Source organism: Nothoprocta perdicaria, unplaced genomic scaffold, assembly GCF_003342845.1.
Source record: "Nothoprocta perdicaria isolate Ctin4 unplaced genomic scaffold, notPer1 scaffold_176, whole genome shotgun sequence".
NCBI lineage: Eukaryota > Metazoa > Chordata > Aves > Tinamiformes > Tinamidae > Nothoprocta > Nothoprocta perdicaria.
The window spans coordinates 790523-798844 of NW_020454938.1; the positions used below are offsets into that span (position 1 = coordinate 790523).

Genomic DNA, 8322 nt, shown 5'->3' on the forward strand with positions numbered 1-8322 from the left:
TGCTGACCCCAGACATCCAGAGCTTGTGAATCTGCTCTCCAAATTCAAAAAAAATATTAAATGCTGGTTTCTTTTCACTTGCCTTCTGGCTCTGGATCTAGTAGCTTGCACTCAAATAACACTTAAAGCCTTTATTTATTTTTTTTCCCCAGCTACAAGAACTGGAACGTTTCTCTTTTCTCAGCATAAACTGAAATCTGAGAGTCTTGCTGAATCACTTGTCTCCAGGAATGGAGGCTTTGAGGAAAATATCCAGCATGGAGAAGTTTGCAGTGTACTCATGAGACTTGGCAATGCTGCCAGGAGATGAAACCAAAAATGATGTCATGCAGCCTCGTCAGGAAGGACAACACAAGGGTTGCATTCAAGGCGGGTGCGCTCTAGGGGCAGTGCCCTGCAACTGTGACTGTCTCCTATGTCTGTGACATTCAAAGGTTGCAGGATGCCACAGGAGAGAGGAATTGCTGAAGCAGACTTCTGTATAATTCCTTCTTAGCCTCTTGCTGTTCTGCTACATCTTCCCTTAATGTATGGGTAAACGTAAAAGCAAAGTCTTCTCGATAAGGTTTCTCCAAAAGGAAATACCATAACAGTCTTTGGGACGTTGGGGCAGTGAGATGGGGATGAGGAGAGGGAAACTACCTGGCACAGGAAGGAAAAGAGATGAGGAAAGGATAGCAATAGCTCAGAGCAGGGAAGCGGTGAGACACATGGAGGAGGTCATGCTGTGTCCACGGGGCAAGCTGCAGGCTCCTCTGATGCTGCTCTGATACGAGCAGTCATCTGCTGTAGCCGTGGCTCTCGCCCTTGCCCATCCTCAGCCTTGGACTAAGAGGAAAATGCATCCCACCTTGCAAGGAGAGATACTCCCACCAAAGCTTGCTGATGGCTCAGTGTCACTGGTTTTGTGTCGGAGAACACCACAGACAGAGCCATGGAATTATTTGGTCTCCCTGGACCATAAGCTCTCAAAATCCAGCTACCTGGTAAAGCCTTATCTGGAAAAGAGGGGGAGAAGAGAAAATACGAATGCAGAAGATGCACCCTCTAATTTTCTATTTTCATGTTGCTTTCATGTTCCCTTCTTCTACCTGCTTCAGTCGTCATACTCTTTCTGAGAGAAAGTTGCTGTTGGAAAACAGAGAGAGAATACGACAAACACTGCTGTGGAATTATTTAACGAGCCAGAATGAATTGCATTTGAAATCATTTAAATGGGATCTGGGAGTATTTAACTGCAGCACAGGAACTTAACAAGAGTGGGAAAGGATTTTGTGCTAATTACTGGCAATGATATACCTATGGAGAGAGAACATGCAGCAATTAGTAAGCAAGGCTGTAATTTCAGCCTCAGGTCTCTGCCTGCCCCAGAATATGGCATGGATTATCTGCTGGAAGGAGCCCTGGTCCACAGGTGACCAGAGAAACTAGCAGATGAGGTTCTCATGAGGAACTGATTAACCACATTTTTCATGGAGCAGCCTGCAGGAGATGGGTCTGGTCAGGACCCATCTGTTCTTTGATGCCACCGTGGTCTGAGTCCTGACTGCGTGTTCTTCAACCTAGAATGAATCAGATTTGCAAAAGTAAAACAAAACACAAACCCCGTCCAGCCCCTTCCTTGTTGTTTTACCCACTTCCTTGCCTGCCTCCAGGCTGCCCAGATGCTGCAGGAACAGCCGTTGCCAGCTTTCCCTCTAACCTGGAGCAGCTCCTGCAGCGGCAGAGGCTGAGGACAAATTTGCCTGTTTCTTGCCAAGAACTTGGAAGCTCCAGGACATCCTCATATCCCGACAGCCAGAGCTGCTCCCACATTTGAGGAACAAGCAAAACAAGAGAGGTAAGATGATTATCTGGGTACATTATATGGTCTTGTGCACAGTTTTTGGGTGGACAAAGCCTTTGGGTTGGGTGAGATAACTCTGCAGAGCGCTGGCTGCGGTGGTAGAACCACACTGGGATGAGATGGAAGGAGGGTTAATGAGCAGGAGTGGGACAACACTTCTGTGGAGGACGCCTTTGTGGCAACCAGTCCTCCCCAGCTGCAGACAGGAACCAGTTCACACCAGCAGGATGGCATGGAAACGATGCAGGTGGAAAAGGAGTCTGGGCTTGAGGTCATGGACTAGACAAGTGCCCGCAGAGCTGCCACGTGGTTAAGCTGGCAAAGCTGTGGAAATGAAGGATGCCCAGGGGCAGTAATGAGTGAAACTCCAACCTGAGCAGAGCAAAGCAGCCGGGGGGAAGACCACAGCCCTAGATGGAAGGGAGACTCCTAATAGCAGTGCTTGGAGGGTATCCTTGCTGCAGGGGAAATCAGAAAGCCAACAGCTCTCGACTGTGGCTGACACCCGGCAGCTGCCTGTGGCCTCTGCCGGCCTCTGCTCGCTGTTCCCCGGTCCTGCTGCTCCCTGTCTCCGTTCTCACTCTGTGATGCCTCTGTCTTCAGCTTTTGTCTTTCAATCAGTTTTCATCTCAGTAATTCCCATTCAATGGTTGGTTCCTGATCTTTCTAATTGAGATCAGAGCTTCGTATAATAGAGGAGGGGGGAAGGGGGCGGAGGGAGACTATTTTTAATTTGCTACGTTCCCATTAATAACAAGTTCTAATTAAAAAACCTCCATCTTCCATCCTCCCAAGTTCAGAGAAAAACTCTCTGTGACTTCTGTTGGAATCTTCTCCTGATAAATTGGTACCACAGCCTCCTAGAACAGCTGGTCCTCTTTAGCAGGCATAGTAATTAATGGGAATAATAAATGCATTCAAAGCAGGTTCGTAACCCTCCTTTCTGTGCACTCAGACTCCTCTTTGCATCGTAAGAGACACACATCAACATTTCTACTTGCAAAACAGGCCCAAAAGAACTGCATCCATTAACAAGAAGGGGGTTTCGTTAGTGGTCTCTTGCCCTTAATAAACCTCCTGACACAAAGGCTCTCTGAAGGAAGGAAGGAAGGTTCCCTGTTGGCTGGGAATGAGCCTAATTCAGACAGTGGGGACTGTATCTCAGAGTAGCTCTATGGTCATTGAGGACCTTGTGCTGTTTGTGACTTTCCCATTGCACAGGAGAGGAAATTCCCTTTTTCCTGGAACCTGGCTGGTAGGGAACAATCTTAGGTCCTATAGGACATAGAACGGGTGCTTGGGCATGGACTTGCATTCCTGCTCCACTCCTCGTGGCAGGATGAATATGGGTACGGCTCATCCTTGCCTTGGGCTTAGATGTTCGAACTGGACAGGACCAGCAGCTCTCCTGGGAATGGGACAGTTCCTGCACCTGCCCTGGCAGCTCTGGGTGAAGCCCATCCAGGAACGCTTGCTCAGATATATGGCTGGGACAGTGCAAACCACCTTCTATCCTACCTTTTCCCAGGTCTCCATTTACACCAGCTGATGACTTGGGGCTCCTTGAACACGCACAATCTTTTGTTCACCTCTGCTGAGTTAATGGACTCAGCCAAACAAGGACCCATCAGTGCAAATATCCCTGAGATGAGCAATCTGCCCCGAGAAGTGATTTCAATTAAAGGGTCATTAGTGTGAAATCTTATCCAGCCCAGCTCCCATTTGCCAGCAGGAGGTCCTTCTCCCCATTCTAAGCCCTACTCTGCGGTTGGAGTGTGCTGCTCCTGCAGGAGCCCTCCCGTTTTGCTAAAACACAGCAGCTGCTGCTAATAAACAAACATATTGATCATAGAGATATGGGCTGTCAGGGACTTAATTCATGAATGAAATGTGCTTTAAGAGTGCCTGGTAGGCAGTGGCTCCATTTAAAGAGCTCATAGACAAGATGGTACTTGGAGGTGGAAATTGAGATACCCCGCCAGTGTTTAGTACTGGCCTGTCGAATTCTGTGACTTACGCATGGATCTGAGTAGGGGCTACATTTATTTGTAGGATAGACAGGCACATAGGAAGTTTCCTCTTTGTTATTGCTATTAGGGAAGGATTGTTTTCTGATGAATGGCTTGGTGGCCTCCCTCCTGCTGAGACAGACAAGAGCTCAAGTTGGTGTGAACAGGGAGGGTTTCAGCATCGCCAGTTCACCTCCAGTCCTCCGTAAATGAGCCTTCCTGCCTTGCAGGGGCAGGTGTGTGCTATGCCAGAGGGAAAGTGGAATAATTTGTCCCGTGCTGTGACCATGTTAACACAGGCAACATCACTGTTCAGCCTCCAGGGAGCTGGTCTGGAGTGAGCAACCTGCCCTGCTCTCTCTCATGGAGTTTTTGCGTTCTGTCTTTCTCTCTTTGGCACTTTCCCCAGGCTGAAGCACATGTTTGTGTAACTCTCTGCGTGTGTGGGCACTAGTGTGCACGTAGATGTAGCAGCAATCCTGGTGTTGGGAAAGCAGGACAGTGCTGTGTCCCCAGCTCCTGAGCCACATAGGTGCTCCTGGTGCATCACTGGGGCTTGTCTCAGCCACAGGACGAGCAGCTGGGCAGCCAGCCCTCCTTCAGTGTTAATTAAAAAAAAAAAAAAACCAAGACTACTTCTTTTTTCCCCAAATCCAATGTCTCAAGCCCTGTTGGACCCAAGTCTTGTAGCAAGTTGGGAGTCAGACACATGGCCAATGGCTTCGTGACAGCCCTGCCAGGCTTCTTATCTTGCGGGTATACTAATGCCTGCTGTTGTTTTTAAATTGTCACCACTGCACAGAATCTTTTCAAAACAAGGTACAATCAACTCACAAATTGACACACACAATTGGGCATTGTAATTACTACAAAAATATATTTGAGTGTGTCCTTTCTGGGTGTATTAAATTACATTGAAATACATGAGCGTATGTGTTGAACTGTGTACCATTTTCTATCCTTTTGGTATTAGCTGTGCTGAAAGTAGATTATTAAAATAGGTTTTAGTATTTATGGTCTTGGGATGTGGAGGCCTTGCTGAGAACTTGATGAATGAACTTTCAGGGCCAGGAATAGTTGTCAGTCTGAAATATTTATCAGTCCGAAATCTCCCCGTGATTCATGTCATGTTTGATGATTCCATTTTTTCTCCCCAACTTCCAGCTCCGACACTAAGGGTCGCCGGGCAGAAGAAAGCTCATCTCTCTGGGCCTCTGCTCAGGCCTGTGGCCCTGGTCGCAGCCTGATGGGACCAGGCACTTGACCTCTGAGCACTGCCTGGGGGAGGCAAATCCAGCGCAAGCGATTTTCTCTCTTCCCCCCTCAAGCACAGAGGCAGCGACCGCTGTTTGAACTGGCTGTGGTATTCTGCACGGCGCCTACCTGCTGCGATGCTGTGCCCTGCTCTCTTCCGCCCCGGGGGCCGCCTTTTAGGGCTTACCAAAGAGATTTCTCGTCGGTGCACAGCGGGAGATGGAGACTGCATCTGGATGGATTGCATGCCTCCCCCAGTGTGTGCTCGGATCCCGCTGCCATAATATCTCCACTATGGGACTCCCACATCCCTTTGGTTAAGGAGAGGTTAAAGGAATTCAAGACCCCCAGTTCCTCCCTTGGTTCTTTGCATTAGGGAACTGTCAAGGCCAAGCTGAGAGTCCCTGCGGGGTCTCCCATAAGAGAACTGCTTTTCTGGGGTTGTTGCCAAATTCCCCTCTGCCTCCCCTCATCCCTGGCGTGTAGTTTGCTGAGTCCTCTCCAGACTGCACAGAGCCTCGCAAAGCCACTGGTCTCCCCCTCTCCCGTGAGGAAGGCAGTCTGGACTCTTCACTCTTCACTGCTAATGGAAGAGAAGGGGCTGCCAGCACAGATTAACTTCTCCTGTCTCTTTCGCGAAAGCAGACCCAAACCCAAAGGAACATATTTCCTTTCTGGCCCAGTTTCACGTGTTGATTTTATGGCTCCATTGTGTTTTGTGGCTAAAGGCTGCTTTGCAGACCACAAGTACTGCAGGAGACAGGACTGCGTCCCACTGCAACACAGCATCACATACGAGGGCAAGAGGGTCTGCTGAATGGGAGAAGGATCTGCGTTTCACAGGGATCCACTGCTTGGAAAAGGCTGAGAATCACAACATCAGGCCACTTCTCAGAGCCTGTTCTCAAGAGCTGCAGATGGGTTCGAAAGCACAGGCACAGCAGTACCCATCGCTGAGTGCTCATCTGGAAATGATGTTCCCTTTCCAGATCCTGTCCATCTCCCTCTGCAGGCAGCCAGACTGTGGTTTCTTCCCAATTCCTCCCCATGCACAGACCCTCCTCACAGGCTGCTCTGCTTCTGAGCGGTTCTGCCAGGCAGACTTTTCCCACTGGGCAGGTGATATGATCCTGGATATTTCCAGGTTCTCAGGTCTCCAAGGCACCCAGTGTTAACGAGTTAATAAATCAAAACATTATCTCCTGAGAGAGGGGGTGAAAAACTCCTTGTGATTCACCTGCAGCAAATGCCAGGAAAGCACATTTGCTTGAGGTTTCTTGAAGATACCACTGAAAGGTCAGGTCTCTCAGTGAGACAAAAAGCTCTCTTCTTCTTTCTAGCTGTTCCATCAATACTTGTTTTTCCTCTCCGTTTATTTATACCTTCCTGTCCAAAAAGACATACTTAAAGAGGAAACAACAAGAAATGCTTCTCATTACTGGCTAAGCAGTTTCTGCTTGCAGAGCTCAAGCCAAAGACAGTGTTAGGACTCCAGTATACTTTGTGGGGAGGTAGGAGTGAGATGCAGCTCTTCAATAGCTGGAAGGAGGAGAAAGGGCAGGTTCTGGGCTCAAGATTTATGAAGGATATGAACAAAAGGGAACCTTATGGGCATCTAACTATCTGCAGGTGTATGAGATCTGTCCCATTAGGCCTTACAAATAAGTATAAGGTGGAATCAAGAGCAGGTTTCATTACTGCTGGAGTGATTGCTGATGCAGATTCTCTTGCCTTCCTGGAATACCCTTTGAAGGAATGCTTGTATCCCCGCTGTGAGTAAAGTAAAAGGCTCTTTGGTCTTTTGGACATCTGCCCCAATGGTCCATTTTCTGGGCTCAGCTCTTCCTATCCAGAGCAGCTAACCATTAGGGTTTGGACATGAGCAGCACGTGCTCATTGAGGAAGGAGGCCTCATCATTCAGTGTGGGACTAGGAGCTCTGCGGAAAGGCCTGCAGTCCTCCCTCTTGCTTCTGTGGTTAACAGCACTCTGCTGAGCTAATCATTGCTAGTAATATTCCTTACCTAACTGCTGGGCCCTTAAGTGACAACCGCACCAGCTGCAGCATGCGTCTCTTCCGCTTGCTGACCCTACTGCTCCCTTCTTCCTTATCTTGTTCTCATTTCTCTCTCCCTTGGTCATTATGGCCTTGGTCCAACAAAGCACTTAAACAGGTGTCTCCCTGAATGAGTAACCGGGCCCTCTCCGAGCAGCAAACCTGGAAGGAGGCATCTGGCCACCTTTGCCCTTCATGCACCTGGGGCTTCAGTGGTTTGGAAAAGCAGAAGGGCTGGGGGCAGAATAACTAGGGAAATCCTTGGAACGCCTTGATGACCTGCTAGCTATTGTTTGCAGTTCTAATTGTAAAAAAAAAAAAGAAGATAAATCACTTAGGATTTTCACCCTAGACATGGGGAGTATCATCAGTGCTGTCCTTGGGATGAGTGTGAGATGTCAAAGTTAGCTCCAGGCAAAAGATGGGGAAAAGCTGAGYTTCTGGAGCAGATAGGGCAGGGCAGATAGAGCTTGATAGGACAGGTTGCTTTTAGATGGCTTGATAGGGTGGGTCCAGGGAATTAACCCAGCCCCATCTTTTCCACTTTCTTTCTTAGTCTGTATGTTTATTGGTAGATGGATTACTTTAGATGTACCTCACTTGAGACCAATCACTCATCACCCATTCAGTGTCTGCATAAAACGCAAAGGGAGATAACATCCAAGCCAGGAGAAGTGTCCAAGTCTTCCTTATCGAAGAGACAGTATTTTTTTTTTCCTGCCACAGGAAAGAAGAGTATCTTGGAGTGGGTGAGGAATCTATCAGGAGATAAAAATGTTGCCTGCCAGTGTGGTCCAGATTCTCTGCCTTTCACCCAACAAGAACAAGAATGAGGTTTAGCTCCTCACGCTGGTGAAATGTGTCTGCTGCTCATCTCAGTAACAAGCTGTGGATAAGATAGTGGGGCTTACATTTCAGGACTTAAATATTCAATTAATCAATGGAATATTCCATTAGTGTAATAATCACCTGGCATTGCCTGATCTATAGGTACATCTCAGCTGGGCCTCGCAAATTGATTTCTGATGAAGTTCTAATTGACTGCACAGTCAGAAGAGGACCTGTCTGAGCATATTGAAGCAGGGCTTGTGAAGGCTCTGGCAGCACCGCCTCCCCCCAAGGAAAAGAAAGGAGAAGGGGGAGGTGTGATTTATGCCC

The 8322-nt window shown here is 48.2% G+C and overlaps 1 long non-coding RNA gene across 1 annotated transcript; it reads left to right on the forward strand.

The window, feature by feature from the left end:
• The first annotated feature begins 1659 nt into the window (after window positions 1-1659).
• On the forward strand, window positions 1660-6097 carry LOC112944785. Its single transcript, XR_003248835.1, has 2 exons — window positions 1660-1840; window positions 5020-6097. It is a non-coding gene; the product is annotated as an uncharacterized LOC112944785 (long non-coding RNA).
• Window positions 6098-8322: the final 2225 nt, after the last annotated feature.